The sequence below is a fragment of the Saccopteryx leptura genome, chromosome 2, assembly GCF_036850995.1.
Source record: "Saccopteryx leptura isolate mSacLep1 chromosome 2, mSacLep1_pri_phased_curated, whole genome shotgun sequence".
Classification (NCBI taxonomy): domain Eukaryota; kingdom Metazoa; phylum Chordata; class Mammalia; order Chiroptera; family Emballonuridae; genus Saccopteryx; species Saccopteryx leptura.
In genome coordinates, this window is record NC_089504.1 from 97,761,304 (window position 1) to 97,781,770 (window position 20,467).

A 20,467-nucleotide genomic window follows, 5' to 3' on the forward strand; every position below is an offset into this window, starting at 1 on the left:
CGCACCTGTGTCGCGCGCGCTGAGACCTGGCTTCGGACCCGCCGCGGCACGCGTGGGGCGCCCGAGAGTCTGGGGCGCGAAGATCCGACCGTTTTAACTTACGGGCCAGGCGGACTGAGCCGAGCACCCGTGGAGTGGGACAAATGGTCAAGTGCACGGTTTAAGTTTGCTAGTGAAGTCTGACGGCCAGACCCGCGTTCTGCGGAACATGCGGCAGACAAAAGCATACTGACTGAGGACCGAAAGAAGAAGGGGCGCTTTCGTCCCGACTAATTGGAACAAGCTCCCAGCGTGTGTCCTAAGAATTGCACATTTCTATGTGCAGTCAGTCCAGTGCTCCAATTCTGGACAGCCCACACAGACTCCGCCTTCACGAACACAGTTCCAGCCTTGCATCACGCCTCGCGTGGCTGTGGTGTCTCCTTACTGTTCCTCCAACGGGAAGACTTCCTCTATGTCTTTACGACCTTGATCTTGAGCAGGGGTCCCCAAACAACGGCCTGCGGGCCACATGCGGCCCCCTGAGGCCATTTATCCGCCCCCGCTGCACTTCCGGAAGGGGCACCTCTTTCATTGGTGGTCAATGAAAGAGCACATTGACCATCTCATTAGCCAAAAGCAGGCCCATAGTTCCCATTGAAATACTGGTCAGTTTCTTGATTTAAATTTACTTGTTTTTTATTTTAAATATTGTATTTGTTCCCATTTTGTTTTTTTACTTTAAGATATGTGCAGTGTGCATAGGGATTTGTTCATAGTTTTTTTTATAGTCCGGCCCTCCAACAGTCTGAGAGACAGTGAACTGGCCCCCTGTGTAAAAAGTTTTGGGACCCCTGATCTTGAGGGTGCAGAACAAATGTACACACTGATGTATACACATGGTTAAATTAGGTAATGCACTTTGGCAGGTGGTGCTGCGTTCTCAGCACGCAATTGCCTCACTCCGATCCCTGCTAGGTTTTCCTTTGTAATTATTACTTGTGAGAAAACACTTTGAGACTATGCAAACATCCTGTCACTCCTCAAATGTTTAAACTACCAGTTTCATTGACGTTTCTTGTCCAAACGAATTACCTTCTCCACTTACTAGCTGTGTATTCTAGAGAAGATATTCATTAGTATGGAGCAGTGGATTCTTATTTTACTCATTGAGTTTAATTCTATTACACTCCTTACTTAGATGCTCAAATGGCAGATTTAGTTAGGGGTGTCCTCCAAACTGGCATCCACTTCCTTTTTTTTTTAATTTTTTTTTATTGATTGATTTTACAGAGAGAGGAGGGGAGAGACAAGAAGTATCAAGTCATAGTTGCTTCACTTTAGTTGTTAATTTGTATGTGCCTTGACCGGGCAAGCCCAGGGTTTTGAACCAGCGACCTCAGCATTCCAAGTCAATGCTTTATCCACCGCGCCACCACAGGTCAGGCCCACTTCCTTTCAATACATCATAATTATTTGGCACTTTCTTACTTTCTAGCAAAAATTGCTCCAGGATCATCTGTACTCTGCCCCAGACCTGTAATCAGCCGTTTCTCCAAGGAGCCCTCACTCCTTTTAATGGTCTGATGTTTCATTTGTATGAGAAAAATGTCATTGTGAAATTTAAATTTTTAGGGCCTTCAACCACAATTAAGAGTAGGGTGCCCAACCAGCCTAGTTTGCTTGAGGCAGACTGGTTTTAGCACTGAGAGTCCCAAGTCCTGGGAAACCGTCAGGCCTGGGCACACTTTTCAGCCTAAGTGGAAGAAATTCCAGGGAAAAAGGAAAATGAACAATACTTGTCTGAGCAAGTTTAGTATAGGTGATGCTAAACACTGATGCTCCAAGAATCAGTGGCTTGTCCAAGCAGACATAGCCTCCAAGTCAACATACCCTTCTGACCCAAAATGGCTAAACTCGAAAACCCCACCCTCACTTCACACCTGAGGATGGAGAGGGGAAAGGCCATGGGAATATGAGACAGTCATTGACCTCGGAGCTTTGAACTTGAAGACAAGGTGGTGGGAGAAGGGGGACAGGCAGGGACTTATCATTGCCACTGTGGGCTTCCTGCAAGAGGGACAGCTGTTCTGGCCATCAAGCTTAGAGCTATGATGGAGGAGCCATGATGTGTGCATGTTGTGGGTAGGGGCATTAGAAAGGATGCCTTGAGAAGGTGAAACCTGAGTGGAGACCCAAAGTAAGCACAGGAAGTGGCCAGTCAGGCTGCTGCAAAAAGGGACTAGCAAGATAAAAGAAGCAGGGCCACCCCTTGTTTAGTTCCAACTGGGCCCCCAATATGGATAGGTATCTGACTTACATCATCCCATTGAGTCCTCACAACACCCCAAGAAGTGAGAATTGCTATTTTCTTTGACAAATGAGGAAACAGACTCAGCACAAAACTTCAGTGTCACTGTCCAACTTCTTACACGCCTCATCTGACTTCTCAATTTGACAGCAAAGAACAGCCAGCCTCTCAGCCTCCTGCTCTCCTCACTGCCCTCTCTGTGGCCGGAGCCCATTGCCTCCCACCTAGACTATTGCAGTCATCTTCCTACTGGCTTTCAGCTAGGCCACAACCTGTCTTTTCTCTCACAGCAGCTGAGTGTTTCTTAGACCCAAGGCAAGTCACATTCCCTCTGCTCAAAACCCTTTGAGTACATTCAGGTTGCTATAAAAATAATACAGACTGGGAGGCTTTTAAACAACATTAATTTCTCTTAGTTCCAGAGGCTGGAAGTCTGAGATCATGGTTCCACGAGATTCTATCTACTGTGCCACTGCCTGGTCAGGCTACCCCAGTTATCTTAGTACAAAAATACCTTTGTCTACTGAAATAAGGTTTTTAAAAAATCATGTTGAGCTTTTTGATAAATTTCCTCACACTGACGTTCCTGAAAACTGCTGCTGTCTTTACTCTAAAACTTGGGGATTTAATAGTTGTTCCTGTAAAAAAATGCACACTCTGGGCTTTTTGGTAATGACTCTTCCTTTATGTTTTTTTCTTTAACTTTTTTTAAATGTTTACTTAATTGGTTTTAGAGAGAGACAGAAACAGGAACATTGATCTGTTTCTGTATGTGTCCTGACGCGGGATTGAACTGGCAGCTTCTGTGCTTCCCCCACGATGCTCTAGCCAGCCCAGCTATTGATTCAACACTTGTTCTAAACGTAGGACTTGCAGGAGGATCGCCCAAAGCTCCCGTTTTTTAACAGAGAGTATGTTGTTTGCACTTTCCTCCAGTTGCCAGCCCGGGCGGCTCCACCCAGGGCCTGATCACTTTTCTCCTTTTTGTACTTGTCCTTGTACATGCTGTTGCGGAGTTTCTTGCACACTCATGCCTTGCGCTACGTGGGCACTCGGCTCGTAGTTGCGCTGCAGCCCTCAGAAGCACAGGTCTCGCTCATGCGGCCCAGCTGCTGCCTCGTCCGCCGGCGCCCCCGCTGCTTTCCTCGCCCTTGGAGTGGGTCTCTTCGTCCTCCAGGTCCTCCGGCCTCGCACTGCTCTCGCCGCCCCATGGAGGTCCTGAGGGTCCAGCAGGTCGGCTTCGTCCTCCCCCGCCTCCTCCTCTCCATCTCCCTCCTCTTCACACAGGTGTCATACAGGCTTGTCCGCCCCAGCGCTGCCCCCAGGGCCGGAGCCTGCGTCAGGGACTCCTGGGCTGCTTTTGTCTTGCCCACCATAGGGCGCAAGACCAGGAAGGTGCAGTGCGGTTCGCAGCCCGGAGTGAGCTGGAGCCAGGGCGGGGTCGGAGCCGGGAAGGAGGAGGGGGCGGGGGCGGAGCGAGGGTGAGGCCCGGGCTCAGAGGGCACCGTCAGCGCCGCATCCTTGCCGCGGAGTGACAAGCTATACTTCTGGGAAGCTGAGGCTTGGCGCAGCGGGAACCACCCCAGCTTTTCAGCACCTTCCCGGCCCAATGTCACCTCACAAACCAGATCAACACACGCGACAGGCGAAATGCAATTGATACTTGTCTTAATTTTGTATCCTGCAGCTTTGCTGAGTTTATTATCTCTACTAGGTTGTTTTGTGTGTGGGAGGTTGGTGTGAAATCTTTTTTTTAATGCACTATTATTTATTTATTTATTTATTTATTTATTTATTTATTTATTTTTGTGACAGACAGAGGGACAGATAGGGACAGACAGATAGGAAGGGAGAGAGATGAGAAGCATCAGTTCTTCCTTGCGGCACCTTAGTTGTTCATTAATTGTTTTCTCATATGTACCTTGAGGGGGGGGGGGCTACAACCAGAGACCTTGGGTTTAAGCTGGTGAGCCTTGCTCAAACCAGATGAGCCTGCACTCAAGCTGGCAACCTCAGGGTCTCAGAACCTGGTCTTCCACGTCCCAGTCATACGCTCTACCCACTGCGCTACCGCCTGGTCAGGCTGATGTGAAATCTTTATCGAGTTTTCTACATATAAGATTACTAGAAAGCCCGGCGGTCATATGAAATGACCACTGTTCTAGATATTATAAATTGTAATTAAAATGATTTGTGCAAAGGTGTCTGCTAATTCAAACTGAATTACACAGGGCAGGCGGCAAGGACACCCCTTTGCTTAGTGCCCCATGGGGTTTCCCCCTTCTACTTGCTTAATTGCTTAAAGTAGAGTGCAATGAAGGAAACCACTGGCGGTACATTTCTTCAGAGCCACCGCTAGCTCAATAAATAAAGGTGATTTAAATATGTTTTAATCCTTTTTGCGTTTTGGTCAGCATTACTCTGTCGGTTTTTTTGCATTTCTCTCCTACCTTTGTTCAAGGGACTCATTTTGTCGAGACAGGCTTTTTTGTCTTGCATCTGAGGCAAGCCTTGTTTCTCTATGCTCATCAGTCTCATTTTGCCGAGAAAGATGCATTTGCTCTGCGACTGAAGCAAGCCTTGTCTTTCTCTGCTCAGTGGTTTCTTTTTGTCGAGAAAGCCGTTTTTGTGCAGCTTTAGCTCCTTTTCTCTCCTCTTCAGTGCTGTATTTTCTAGGAGGCATTCTTAAAAGAAATTACGTTAAGACGTAGTTTTTATGTAAAACAGATGATTGCCAATGCAAACAAATGTTCACCTTCCCCCTGACACACTCAATTTGCGTTCAGCCTTAAATTGTTTCAAAAGCAGATGATTGCCAATGCAAACAAATGTTCACCTTCCCCCTGACCTGCTCAATTTGCGTCCAGCTGTGGCAACTTCACCCCATTGGCTAGTACAGTTACTCAAGCAACCAATAAGCTATCGGCGACAAACAGACACTTAAGCTGCATATAATAAAGATGTCATCTGTCCAACCAGGTGGTGGTGCAGTCGATATAGTGTCCAGGAATGCTGAGGACCCAGGTTCGAAACCCCAAGGTTGCTGGCTTGAGCACAGGCTTACCAGTTTGAGCCTGGGATCATAGACATGACCCCATGGCCGCTGGCTTGAGTCCAAAAGTCGCTGGTTTGGAGACCAAAGTCACTGGCTTGAGCAAGGGGTCACCATCTCAGCTGGAGGACACCCCTGCCCCCCCCCCCGATTCCCTTATCAAAGCACATATAAGAAAGCAATCAATGAACAACTAAAATGCCACAAGTTGATGTTTCTCATTTCTCGCTCTTCCTGTCTATCTGGCTGTCTCTCTCTCTTGCTAAAAAAAGAAAAGAAAAAAAAATGTGTCATCTATGGACAAAGATTAATTTACTTTTTCCCTGTTCAATTTGGATGCCTTTTATTTATTTTTCTTGCCTAATTGCTCTGGCTAAGATTTTCAGTACTTTACTGAATAAAAGGGACAAAAGCAGGCATTCTTGTCTTGTTTCTGATCTTAGGGGTAGAGCTTTCAGTCTTTTTCATTGAGTATAATGTTCACTGTGGTTTTTCATATATGGCCTTCATCATGTTGAGGATGTTGCCTTGCATTTCTAGTTTGTTGAGTGTTTTTTGTTTTGTTTTTACCATAAAAATTAGGTGTTAGACTTTGTCAAATGTTTTACTGCATCAGTTGAGATGATAATGTCAGTATCCCTCTCCCTAACTTCATTCTGTTAATGTGATATATATATTTTTTAATTTATCTTATATTAATTTTAGAGAAAGAGAGGAAATATGTGTGTGTGTGTGTGTGTGTGTGAGAGAGAGAGAGAGAGAGAGAGAAAGAGCTAATGTGATATATTAATTTGGCAGGTTTTTATATTGTGAACCATCTTTGCATTCTGCGAATAAATTCAGTTTTGTCATTGTGTCTGATCCTTTTCATATGCAGCAGAATTTGGTTGGCTAGTATTTTGTTGAGGATTTTTGTAGCAATATTCATAAGGGATAAATGGTCTGTAAGGAAGGTATTTTTAGAGGAATATAAAAATCATCCAACTCCCCTGGTTAAGATGATGGGGCTACATGGAACTGAACATGATGTCATGTTTAAAAAGGGAAGAAACAGGGGAGGCCCCGGGATTGCATCTCCGGCACCTGGCCTTGCACACTTCCTGCAGAACTGGAAGAGGGGAAGTGCAATCACTGTGGTTTGAATAGTGGTGGGAGTGGGGGAAACTGTTTCTCCTTAAACATTTTTAATAAAGAAATCATTGTTGATTTTAAGTATGATTATGTAAGAAAGTGTGTGATTTTTAAATATAGATATATAAACACATCCTAAAGTATTTCTAGAGAAAGGACATGATATTCGGTGTTTGTTTTAAAATACTCTACAGAAAAGGGGAGATAAGGATAATGAAACAGGCAGAAGTTGTCGATTGTAGGCAAAGCTATGTGGAATGCACACACTGTTACATTATGCTTTTGATTTTGAAGTCTATATAGAAAGAACTTTAAGAAATATTTTCAAATGTTTTAATGTTATAATGGCATTATCTTCATAAAGCATGAGAAGACAAAATTAAGAAAAAATCATTTACCTGTCCACTGAGAAAGGTATCAGGCTGCCATTGGAACAGCACTTGACTTCTAGGTGTCTGTCCCAGCGAGGGACAGAGTGCCTGACCAGTGGCCATGAATTCTGATCTTACGCTTTAACCTACTTACTTTAAATGAATCGCTTCATATCTTAATTTTCAGTTGCCGTCATGTGCCTGCTTACATACACGTAACTTTATTTTTTAATTACTGTTATTGTTTTAGGTAATATGCACATGTTTAAAATTTCAGTTTCAAAGAAGAATATATAACTATACACCTATCAGAATGGCTAAAATAGGACAAAAAAAACAGTGGCAGCAACAAATGCTGGCAAAGATGCAGAGAAACAGGATTACTCACACACTGCTTTGGGGAAGGTAAAACGGTGTAGCTGCTTTGGAAAACTATTTGACTTTTTTCTTGTAAACCCAAACATGCTATTACCATAGGACTCAGCAATTTCACTTATCTCAGAGAAATGAGTATTTGTGTTCATAAAAATGTGTGCACAAATGTTTGTAGCAGCTTTATTCATAAAAATTCCCAATCTGGAAACAACCCAAAATATCTTTTACCAAGTTGATGGTTAAAAAAACACAGTAGTACACCCGTCCCACGAAATACAGTACTATTCAGCAATAAAAGTAATGAATTCTGGATAACACACAACAAGCTGGATGAATTTGCAAAGGATTATGCTAATAGAAAAGGGCAATACAAAAGGTTACATAACTACATGATTTCATTCATAGAATATTTTTTAAAAATAATTTTATCTGTTTGTTTACTTATAACAGAAGTAAAACAATGAATACCAAATGAAAAAAGATATCCAGAAAAGATGATGAAAATGTTTAGAAACAGAAATAACTAATTTAGCTGAAAGAATTTCCCAGGTGACATTAAAACATATTTGCAACTTATTGGAAATCAGTATAAATTAAATTTAGTAACTGAGTCCCAATTCACTACTAAAAGTTATCAAAACATTTCCAAAATATTACATAAAAATTGACATCCATAGTATTATATAAAGACCAAACGAAAAATCATATAAGAAAAATAAATGAGGCCCTGGCTGGTGGTTCAGTGAATAGAGCATTGGCCTGGTGTACAGACTTCTGGGTTTGATTCCCAGTTAGGGTGCACATGAGAAGCGACCATCTGCTTCTCTCACCTTCTCTCTCTCTCCCTTCTCTCTCTTTTCCCTTCTCACAGCCAGTGGCTCGATTGGTTCAAGTTGAGCGTTGGCCCCAGGTGCTGAGGATAGCTCTGTTGGTCCCAGCATCAGTCCCAGACGAGGGTTGCCAGGTGGATCCTGGTCAGGACACACATGGGAATCTGTCTCTCTATCTCACCTCCTCTCACTTAAAAAGAAAAGAAAAAGAAATGGCCTGACTGGTGGTGGCACAGCGGATTGAACATCAGCCCAGGGCACTGAGGGCCCCAGTTAAAAACCCTGAAGTGACCTGGTTAGAGTGTGGGCTCGTTGGCTTGAGCACAGGCTTGCCATCTTAAGCGGGGGTCACTTGCTTGAGTGAGAAGTCATCAACATGATCCCAAGGTTGCTGGCTTGAGGAAGGGGTCACTAGCTTGGCTTGAGCCCACCAGTCCAGGCACATTTGAGAAAGCAATCAATGAACAAATAAAGTGATGCAACTAGGAGTTGATGCTTCTTATCTCTCTCCCTTCCTGTCTCTTTCTTTCTCTCTCCTGTTAAAAAAAAAAAAAAAAAAAAAAAAATCAGCCTGACCAGGCAGTGGTGCAGTGGATGGAGTGTTGGACTGGGATGCGGAGGACCCAGGTTCAAGACCCCGAGGTTGCCAGCTTGAGCACGGGCTCATCTGGTTTGAGCAAAGCTCACGAGCTTGGACCCAAGGTCGCTGGCTCGAGCAGGGGTTTACTCGGTCTGCTGTAGCCCACGGTCAAGGCATATATGAGAAAGCAATCAATGAACAACTAAGTGCCACAACAAAAAACTGATGATTGATGCTTCTCATCTCTCTGGTTCCTGTCTGTCTGTCCCTATCTATCCCTCTCTCTGACTTTCTCTCTCTGTCTCTGTAAAAATAAATAAATAAATAAATAAATAAATAAATAAATAAATAAAAAACCTGAATGAAGAAACTCTTAGAAGAAAACACATATAAATTTTTGTGACCTTAGCCCTATCTTGGTTGATTGGATCATTGTCCTGAGCATCAGAGGTTGCTGGTTCAATCCCCATTCAGGGAACAAACAGGAACAGCTCAACGTTCCTGTCTCTCTGTTTCTTTCTCTCTCTCTCCTTTCCTTTCTCTCTTAAAAAAAAATTATCACCTTGGATTAAGCATGGTTTCTTAGATATGATACCAAAAGCACAAGCAGAAGAAAAAAGGATAAATAGAATTTTATCAAATTTAAAATCTGTGCTTCAAAGAACAATATGGAGAATAGAATTGGAAAAAACATTTTCAAATTAATATCTGATAAGGGTCAAGCAACCAGAATCCCCTAAGCACAGGTTAACTTGAAAGTCAACCTCCAAGACCCTGATGTCAGTTCATGGCTGGGGCTGGTATCTTGGCTCCCTCTGCTGGCCCCTTGCAGCTCTGCACCTGAGGACCACAGCTGGAGCTGGGCCTGGAAGTTTTCACCTGGGGATAGGAAAAGGAAAGGTTTGGGAGACAGGAAAAAGAGGGAATTAGGAAGGAGAGGGGAGAAGAGGAAGAAGGGAATATTTTCCATGTGCAAACATTGTACTTTAATACCACCAAGAAGACCAAGTGTCTTAGCTCGGGCTCCCATATAACAAAAACCATAGACTGGGTGATTTAAAACAATAGATATTTGCGCTGGCCAGATAGCTCAGTTAGTTAGAACATCATCCTAATAGTCCAAGGTTGGATCCCTAGTCAGGACACATACAGGAACTGATCCATATTTTTGTCTCTTTCCCTTCCTCTCTCTCAGAAGTCAATAAATAAAATTTAATAACACGAAAGAAACCAGATATTTATTTCTCACAGTCCAAGAGGCTGGAAGCCCACGAGCAGGATGCCAGCCCAGCATGGTGGGTTCTGGTGAGAGCTCTCGTCCTATGTTGTAGACAGCTGCCTTATCCCTGTGCCTCCACAGGCAGGGAGAGAGGGGACAGCGAGTTCTAGGGTCTCTTCCTCTTCTTAGAAATCTTGTTGGCTTAGGGCCCTGCCTTAATAACGTCATGTAACTGTTATCACCTCCTCACAGATCCTGTCTCTAAAGAGTTATAATGGGGGTTAGGGCTCCAACATGTTAATTTTAGGGAGACAATATTCAGTCCATAGTAACAAGAATAATAGACATCAGGAAATATGCTGTTAGTTATTTAACATTAGGCTTTCCTGTTAATTTAAAAAGAAAAAAGCCCAAATTTATAGGATTTTATGATTTCTCCAGTCTTAATCCCCTATGGCCAATTTCAAGTTACCAATGACAACTATACTGAATGGCCTTGGAAAGAGATGCACAGTATCAACTTGACACAGTATTGCCCCTCACAGATAAATACAGGTAAATAACCTTGAGATCACCATCATAGTAAGATGTAGAAAGTCATAAAGAAGTGAAGAATCTTGTGCATTTACTCTATTTATTTGTAAGTATGTGTAATTGAATGTTTAATAGAAGCTGAGTTTAACAATTAGCTCCAGTATTCTTGCAAGTTTCACCATGGGCTCTTGTAGCCAATGTGGTTTAACTCTCAACATGCATCAACTCCATGCTATGCGCTGCAAATACTAGACACTTTATTGCTATTGTTATTTTCATAATAATAATTAGCTGTCATTTGTTGAGCATCTACTTTGTCCTAGATTATCTTTGAACTACTAGCATTTATCTCATTTAATTCTTACAAAAGGCCTTATGGATTAGTTATGATACCCATTTTTCAGATGAGGAAACCAGGATACAGAACCAGAGTAATACAGCCATGAATTTGAACTCCTGAAGGTGGAGAGGGAAGCTCTTACTCCCACTCATCATCACCCTGCTGCCACCTAAACTATTCCTCGTGTCTTACCCCACCTGTGGGTTCTCCTGGATCCCAGTCAACATGGCTTTCTCGCTGGAATTCAAGGCTGTTCTAAACACAACTTGCCCTGTGTGCTTCCCATCTTTTTCAGGCTCTTACCCAAAATGCCACTGTGGAGAACTGTGGTATTTCAGGACCCACAGGATTAGAAACTTTTCCTACTTTGAAAAACTTTTGCATCATGTGAGTCTTTTTTCTTCTTCTTCTTCTTCTTTTCCAAGTGAGAAGAGGGGAGATAGAGAGACAGACTCCCGCATGTGCCCTAAGCAGGATCCACCCAGTCTGGAGCCGGTGCTTTGCCCATGTGGGGCCATGCTCGCAACTGAGCTATTTTTAGCACCTGAGGCGGAGGCTTTATAGAGCCTTCCTCAGCACCCAGGGCTGATGTGCTCAAACCAATTGAGCCGTGGCTGCAGGATGGAAAAAAGAAGAAAAGAGAGAGAGAGAAAGAAAGAGAGAGAGGAGGGGGAGGCACGGGGAAGCAGATGGTTGCTTCTCCTATGTGCCCTGACTGGGAATCGAACCTGGGACTTCCACATGCCAGGCTGATGCTTTACCCACTGAGCCAACCAGCCAAAGCCACATCTGTGAGCCTTGATGGAAAGCGAGTTAACTTTCCAGTAGTGAAACCCAATGAAGGGGCAGAGTCTCACCTCCCAGGCAGGATCTGAGCAGCCAGGGGCTGTGCACCTGAGCTGAAATTTTTGAGATTTCAACAACAAACAGCTCTTCTCACAACTTCTTTCCCATATAGGCACTTTAAATAATGCATGTGTCTACATAAAATACATATCAACCCTGCGCAATGGATACAGCCCAATCTTATCCTTTTGCTGCATCCAAGTTCAGGAGCTATGGGTGATTTGTGGTCGCAGTCAAGTCTGGATACAGCTTCCCAAAGACAGTGACCACTGGCAATTATGAGTTGATGGTTCTCACTTCTTTCTCTCTCGCTTGCTAAAAAAAATATAATTAATTTGAAAAAAAAGGATAAGTCTTCAAGAAATGGGCTCTGCGATCAATGCCCAGGCATGTGATTGTGGAGTACTATGGTAAGTGTATATTTAGAGGGTTATTATTGTTTGTTTAAAGAAACTGCTTAACTATTTGCAAGAGTGGTTGTACAATTTAAAATTCCCTCTAAAAATGGAAGAAAGATTCAGTTTCTTTGCATTCTTGTCCTTACTTGCCACTATCACTGATTTTTATTTTAGCTGGTCAGTTGGTGCATACTGACTGATGTGTATATTGTAGTCTTAATTTGCGTTTTCCTGATGACTAGTCGAGTTGACTATCTCTACACGTACTTATTGCCATCTGTCTGTCCACATCAGTGAAATAGCACTTCAAGCCTTTTGCTCGCTCTCTAAAAGGACTTCTTTCTACTCTTGAGTTTTGATGTATTCTAGTTTGAGTCCTTTGTGAAATAGGCATTTTGTGAATATTTTCTCCCAGTCTTTAGTTTGTCTTTTCCTCCTCTGTCTTCATAGCAGTGTGGCAAAGAGCACACATTTTACATTTTGTAGAAGACAAATTTATCCATCTTTTTCTTTTTCAGATCATGTGTCTAGTGTCACATCTAAGAACCTTGAACCGTGTCCTAGATCCCAAAGACCTTCCCCTTTGTTTTATTCTAGAATTTTAATACTTTTTTTTTTTTGTATTTTTCTGAAGTTGGAAATGGGGAGGCAGTCAGACAGACTCCCGCATGCACCCAACCAGGATCCACCCGGCATGCCCACCGGGGGCGATGCTCTGCCCATCTGGGGCATCGCTCTGTTGCAACCAGAGCCATTCTAGTGCCTGAGGCAGAGGCCATGGAACCATCTTCAGCGCCCGGGCCAACTTTGCTCCAATGGAGCCTTGGCTGCGGGAGGGGAAGAGAGAGACAGAGAGGAAGGAGAGGGGGAAGGGTGGAGAAGCAGATGGGCACTTCTCCTGTGTGTCCTGGCCAGGAATCGAACCTGGGACTCCTGCACGCCAGGCCAACGCTCTACCACTGAGCCAACTGGCCAGGGCCTTAATACTTTTAATACATTTAAATCTATGATGTTTTTTGTGTTAGTTTTGGTATAATATGTGATTTAGGTGGAGATTCTTCTTTCCCTATGGAAATTCAGTTGCTCCAGCACCATCTGTTGTAAAGACTATTCTCCCTTCAATGGGTTGCCTTTGCACCTATGTCAAGAAGCAGCTGCTCCTACTTGTGGGGCTGTCCCTTGATCTCTTCATTTCTGCTGATGTATGCGTCTCTTCCTGCCCGTACCACACAGTCTTGATTACCATGGCTATGGAAAAGTTCTTTTTTTCTTCTGTTTTCAGAGACAAATTTCTTATTTTGTGAAAATTCTTAGGATTGGTTCCCAATTTATCCCTCTTTTTCATCATTTTTATTCTTAGTTCCTTTGCCTTTCTGTATTAATTTAGAATAAGTCTTGCCAAGGTTTTGATAGAAATTGCCCTAAATCTGTATATCACTGACACAATTGACAGCTCTATTATATTGAGTCTTCCAAACATGAACTTAGTATGTCACCATTTATTTAAATCTTGTTTGATTTTTTTGTCAAAATTTTATCATTTTGAGCATTGAAATTCTGTGCATGTTTCCTTAATTTATACATAAATACCTTCTCTCATTTTGAACTATTGTGCTATTTTTAAACTTTGATTGCTAGTATACAGATATACAATTGGTTTTATTTCTTCCTTTCTGATATGTATGCCTGTTATTTCATTTTCTCATCTTTCTGTGTTGCCTAGAACTTTCAGTGCAATGTTGGACAGAAGTGATGAACTAGATTTCCTTGCTGTGTTCCCAATGTTAGGAGAAAAGCATTCAGTCTCTCATTGTTAAGTATGGTGCTAGCTGTAGGTTTTTTGTAGATTCCTTTTTTTTCTTTCTGAGAGACAGAGAGACAGGAAGGGAGAGAGATAAGAAACATCAACTCATAATTGCATCACTTTAGTTGTGCATTGATTGCCTTAACCGGAGGCTCAAGCCAAGCTAGTCACCCCTTGTTCAAGCCAGTGACTATGGGCTCAAACCATCAACCTTGGGCTTCAAGCCAGAGACCTTTGGGCTCAAGCCAGCAACCATGGAATCATGCTAATAATCCCATGTTCAAGCCAGTGACCCCACACTGAAGCTAAGAGAACCAGGTTTTTTTTTTAATTTCTTCTTTTTTTTATTTTTGTATTTTTCTGAAGTGAGAAACGGGGGCCAGGGGCAGACAGACTCCTGCATGCGCCAGACCAGGATCCACCCAGCATGCCCACCAGGGGGCGATGCTTGGCCCATCTGAGGTGTTGTTCCACTGCAACTGGAGCCATTCTAGCACTTGAGGCAGAGGCCATGGAACCATTGTCAGCGCCCAGGCCAACTTGGCTCCAATGGAGCGTTGGCTGAAGGAGGGGAAGAGAGAGAGAGGAATGAGAGGGGGAAGGGTGGAGAAGCAAATGGATGCTTCTCCTGTGTGCCCTGGCTGGGAATTGAACCCAGGACTTCCACATGTTGGGCCGATGATCTACCACTGAGCCAATCAGCCAGGGCTAAAGTATGACTCATTTTTGAAGACCACAGACATTATAAGGCAACAAAAATAAATCAAAGAAGCAGACTTTGTCATACCATTTTAGGGTGATAGGTAGTGTTTCTCTTTTCTTCTCTCTCCCAATTTCTTAGTTTTTACATTTTACAAGTTATCTTTTTTGCTTACATTTTGTAAAGTAGAGAGAAGCTTCTAATTAGGAAGGAGGTCTCAAGATGTCCCAAGATTGTCTCATGATTGCTGAATATTGAGAACAGTAATAATACATTATTGCCTGACTAGGTGGTGACACAGTGGATAAAGTATCATTCTGAGATGCTGAGGAGCCAGGTTCAAACCCCGAGATCACTAGCTTGAGCTTGGGCTCATCGGATTGAGTGTGGACTCACCAGCATGAGTGCGGGGTCACCAGCCTGAGTGTGGGATTGTAGACATGACTCCATGGTTACATATTGAGCCAAAAGTTCTCTGACTTGATTCCCAGGGTCACTGGCTTGAGCAAGAGGTCATTGGCTCAGTTAGAGTCCCCGGATCTAGGCATGTATGAGAAAGCAATCTATGAACAACTAAGGTGCTATAACTATGAGTAGATAGTTCTCGTTTCTCTCCTTCCTGTCTGTCTGTCCCTCTCTCTCTCTCTCATTAAAAAAACAAAACACTATGATAAAAAAAACCAAACTGTCATTCTATAGAGCATTTGAGATCTTGCTTCCAAGAATGCTATCAGTTTGGCTTAATGCTCTATAAAAATTCTCTACAGATTTGGACATTTTTAGTGTCAACAAGTGTTACCCTAAAAATAAAAGTCCAAAGTGAGAAGCCACAAGTGTTTATTTGAAGTCCATAAGAATAGCTATTTTGGAAACACTGATTCAGGCAGAAACCCAGATAATGAAGGCAAGGGGTGAGTGTTTATAAGAAAGGGAAGAGGAACAATTGCATGAAGAGAAAGGAGGAATTTTTATAGATAGTGCAGATAAGTTAACAGTGTGATGCTAATTCAAAAGAATTTTAATTTTCAGGCCAGTACTCACAATATCTGCTGTCTTCTCTTTTCCAACAGTTCTTTGGAACACAATGCTAATTTAAGCCCAGTCCAAAGGTTTTAACATTTTCCCCCATTTTAACATTGGAAAGGTTTAAAGAGTAAGACGTGTAAAGCAGTTTCTCTGGGATGGTGAGGCCAACTCCATTTTATTAATTTTTTTAGTGAGAGAGAGGGGTTGTGGTGGTACAGACAGGGAGGGAGAGAGATGAGAAGGATGAACTCATAGTTGCATCACTTTAGTTGTTTATTGATTACTTTCTCATATGTGCCTTGACCAGAGGTCTCCAGCCAAGCCAGTGACCCCTTGCTCAAGCCAGTGACCTTGGGCTTCAAGACAGCAACCTTGGGCTTCAAGCCAATGACCTTTAGGCTCAACCTGGTGATCCCACACTCAACCTGGATGAGCCCACACTCAAACCAGTGACCTCAGGGTTTTGAACCTGGGTCCTCAAGTGTATCAGGCTGACACTCTATCCACTGTGCCAGTGCCTGGTCAGGCTCCAACTCCATTTTAAAGTAGCATTGTTTATATTATTTTTCACAAAAGAAACATCTATTTTAAAAAGGTACATATTGATCAGTTGATAAAAAAGTGCGGCATGAGGCTAGTGGGATCCTAATCCTGTATTTTCTTAGGAACAGTAGCTCCATATTTGCTGACTCAGTGTTCTCAATGACTTTATAGAACCTAGGTCCAGCAAATAACAGGAATTGTGTGTCTTAGTTCATTTGGGCTGCTATAATAAAATAGACTGGGTGGTTTGTAAAGGACAGAAATGTGGAAATTTCTCACAGTTCTGGAGGATGGGAAATCCAGGATCAAGGCATGGGCAGATCTGGTGTCTGGCGTGGGGCATTTCCAGGGTTACTGATGGCTTTCTGCTCCCTGTGTCCTCACCTGGCGGAAGGGGAGGGCACTCTTCGGGATCTCTTTTATAAGGACAGGAATCCTGTTCATAAGGACTCTGCTCTCATGACCTGAAAACCTCCTACAGACTGTGCCTCCAAATACTATCACATAGAAGGTTCGGATTCAACGCATGAATTTTGGGAGATGCAAACATTCAGTCTATGGCACTGTAATGTACCATACTGATAGAACAAAGAATGGAAACCTCATGATCATCTCAATTGGTTCAGGAAAAGCATTTGATAAAATTCAACACCCTTTCAGGATAAGAAAACTCCCAATAAACTAGAAAGAGAGCAGTGGTGGGATTCAAATAATTTAACAACCAGTTCTCTGCCCTAATGACTGTTTCAAGTATAAAAAAACCAATATACCAAAAGGTTGTTTATTATTTCATGCATTTAATACTTAAATAAGAACATGAAAGAGGTACACAAAACTAGATTATGTTATAAGAGTTTTAAAATATTAATAAAAAATATTGAATAATACCTGACAAAAACAATAAAACTGTTATTTAAGATATTTCCATATTGCTTCTTGATTGGCATCCTAACTTGCAATTTTTTTCACCTATGGATGGAATGAACAAGACTTTGGGTGCTTAGAATATGCTGTTGCTCAGATGAACATTAAAAAAGAATAAGGAATGTAAATTTGTGATTTCCACATTGGGCGACTGCCCAGGCGCCCACCTTAGAGAGAACCCAGGTTACAAGTGCCATTTTAACAACTGATTCACCAAACTCACCAAAATATTAGGTATCGGTTCTGCTGAACCTGTGTGAACTGACTAAATCCCAACACTAAAGAGAGGGAACTTCCTCAGCCTATAAGGGGCATCTATGAACAACCCACCAGGAACGTCATACCTCCTGAGGACCGACTGATGCTTTTTTTCTACCATCAAAGCATCGAAAGCAAGGATGTCCATTCCACTTCTAGCCAATATCAAACCGAAGAGCCCAGCCAGGGAAGTCAGGAAGGAAAAGGAAATGAAAGGCTTTTAGAGGTGAAAGAAATATAGAAAATCTTGAGGAGTCCACAGAAAAACTACAAGAACTAATAAACAAGTTCAGCAAGGTGGCCGGATAAAGGTGCATATACATAAATCATTGGTATTTTTACATACGAGTGCCAGTGAGGATTATCTGCAGTCATATGGATCTGGATGGGCGTACAAGGGTTTCATCCAACCTGCAGGCCTTGAAGTTCCCATTTCTGCATCTGTCACAGGAGACAAAACTTCCCGTATTCTCTCTCCCTGAGTATTGACACCAGGGGATGGTGTCAACAAACACCTCATTGACCATCACTCTTCCCCTCCAGGTGGGGGCTCTTGTCATTCTTACTCTGTGGTGTGGATGCCCAGGTTCAGGCAGGGGCAGGATTCCAGGCCTCCTGGACTGTGGGGGCCTGTGGCACGGAGGGGGCACTCGATTCACCATCACTGTGACATACCACAGGGAGCACTGTTTCCGGAGTAACCGTTTTCATTAGTGATTCCTTATTGTGAAAAACAAGCCATTGTGATGCCAAGTCTCTTGCTTTTCCTCACTTCTTTTCTATCTTTTTAACGTGTGTCCATGCAGATGCTTCTATTTCAGTGTTGGTAGCCAGGCAGGAAGTGATAAGAGGAAGGGTATGCCTTAGCATTTCACTTGGAAAAAATACAAAGTGGGAACAAAAGGTTAATTTATGGTTTTGTTCAAACAGGAAATTATGTAGGCCCTTGCCACCCCCTCGCTGGCGTGGGGAGCAGTGGGGACATCTGTCTGATAAGCATAGGAATGGGCCTGTACCTGAGGTCTCCTCTGCTCGTACTCCCTCCAGAGAATCCATGGGCAAGGGGGCTTTCTTGGGATCCTTCTTTCAGCAGGTCCTGGCCAGAGTCCTGGCCTTGTCCAATGATGAGGGGAGGTCTTCTCAGGAAAGACTTGAGAGTCACCTGAACCCCATGGCGTTCTCACAGGGTAGCGAAAGGGGCAGACAAACCAGCTCTAGAAATGTGCTTGTCATGGAGGAAGCGCATGGAGGAGAGACAATAAGCTGGGCTTGGGGCCTCTGCGGATGGGCTGAATGGGCTAGGTCAGGGAGTGGAGGCAGGGGAAGGGAGGGAAGGGGCCGTGGGGAGACAGAGTTGGGAAGGGACGCTGGGTGGAGGGGGGCAGGGGAGGAGGTGGAGGAGGAGAGTGACCCCACCTCTGGAGCTGAGTGTTGAGGGTGAGGGTGGGACTGAAGGCAGGATGGAGGTGGGGTGGCTGAGGGGCATGTTTCTTCTCTCTCAGCCTCAGTTTTTCCTCTATAAGGTACCTGATAGTGGCATTGCTCTCACCTCCCCGGTGGTGGTGCTTGGTTGAAGGTTTGCAGCCATTGCCTGCAGGGTCATTTTCTGGAACTGTGCTCTTGGGAGCTCCAGTATAGCCCATAGCCCAGGAGACAGACCTCTGTCTCCTGTGGGCCCAGGGGCGACTGGCCTGAGGCAGGGCAGGTGGAGGGGCATCTGCCCAGCAGCCTGAATGTAGTCTCTCCTCCTCTTGCTCATATAGCACCATGTATTTAAACCTCCTTTTTAGAAAAGAGGTCTTGTCAGGCTCTGTTCTACGGGCTCTTGGTGCCCTCACTCTTCCAGACTGTTTCTACAACTTAGAACTTACAGGTGTTCCCCAGAGAAAGGAAAGGTGCCGTGAACATCTGGAAAGCCTGGGGTTAGGACCTGTGGTGCCTAGTTCGGTGGCCCCACAGGGGTTCTGAGAGCACAGTCCTGGTGAGGTCTACAGCCCCAGCCAGGTCTCCTCCAGTGTGTTGACATCTTGACATCCATGTGGTAACTGAAGGTTGGCCCTGGACATTTAAATAAAGCCCATGTTTGGGGAGTTTCCACTTTTTAAAAAGTAAAGCCATGACTCATACAGACATAAAACAAACACATGCCAAAGACGTGATCCAAGAATCATAAAGATGCTCCTGCCCAGGTGCCGCCCCACCCTCCACTCCCTCAAATTTCCCAACAGGAGGTGGCTCAGCGGCACGTGTGCAGGCAGTGGATGGCTGGTCAGCGCAGTGTGCCTCGCGGGGCAGGGATCCACAGTCTTCCACCCACACCCTTCCTGAGTTCCAACGGAGAAGAGTGACTTGCATTATAACCAGTTGTCTCTGACTTTCACCATTGACAGTGGGGAAAGGAAAGGGTGCCAAAGCCTCTCTGACTAAATCAACAACCACGAAGGACAACACAAACCTTCTAAAGACAAACCATAAGGCTCTGGCCGGTTGGCTCAGTGGTAGAGCGTTGGCCTGGCGTGCAGGAGTCCCGGGTTCGATTCCCAACCAGGGCACACAGGAGAAGTGCCCATCTGCTTCTCCACCCCTCCCCTTCTCCTTCCTCTCTGTCTCTCTTTTTCCCTCCCGCAGCCAAGGCTCCATTGGAGCAAAGTTGGCCCGGGCGCTGAGGATGGCTCCATGGTCTCCACCTCAGGTGCTAGAATGGCCCTGGTTGCAATAGAGCAACACCCCAGATGGGCAGAGCATCGCCCCCTGGTGGGTATGCGGGGTGGATCCAGTTGGGCGCATGCAGGAGTCTGTCTGACTGCCTCCCCATTTCCAACTTCAGAAAAATAAAGACAAACCATAAGAACCAGTCAGCGCAGAAGTACAAAGTTCCACCACTGAGAGTCAATGATTACAAGGATCTGTGCCTGTTCTTTCTGCACCCCAATAAAGGTTCACCTCAAAGCATTTCAAAGTCATTGATCTTTTTCTTCCAGACCCCGCTCCCAGTCTCCTTGATGCTGGGGGCAGAGCACTCGACCCCATTTTCTCTGTGCGTCCATTTCCTTTAAGGTAAAACTCTCTTCATTGAAACACATGGCCCCTCAGTGTAGCTTCTAACACATCAAATGTAGTTTTGCTTAGGTTTTTTTTTTTTTTTTTTTTGCCTGTATCCCTCTCACATTCCTGAAGACTTCGAGAAGTTCCTGGGCTAGTCCTCAGTTAGGTCCAAATACAGCTTTTTGCTTAAATTTACAGAGA

The 20,467-nt window shown here is 44.0% G+C and overlaps 1 non-coding gene and 1 pseudogene across 1 annotated transcript; both read right to left on the reverse strand.

The window, feature by feature from the left end:
* Positions 1–1,911: 1,911 nt before the first annotated feature.
* Positions 1,912–18,864, reverse strand: LOC136391453 (regulatory factor X-associated protein pseudogene; annotated as a pseudogene).
* Positions 14,404–14,479, reverse strand: TRNAV-AAC (transfer RNA valine (anticodon AAC)). Its single transcript has one exon. It is a non-coding gene; the product is annotated as a tRNA-Val (tRNA).
* Positions 18,865–20,467: the final 1,603 nt, after the last annotated feature.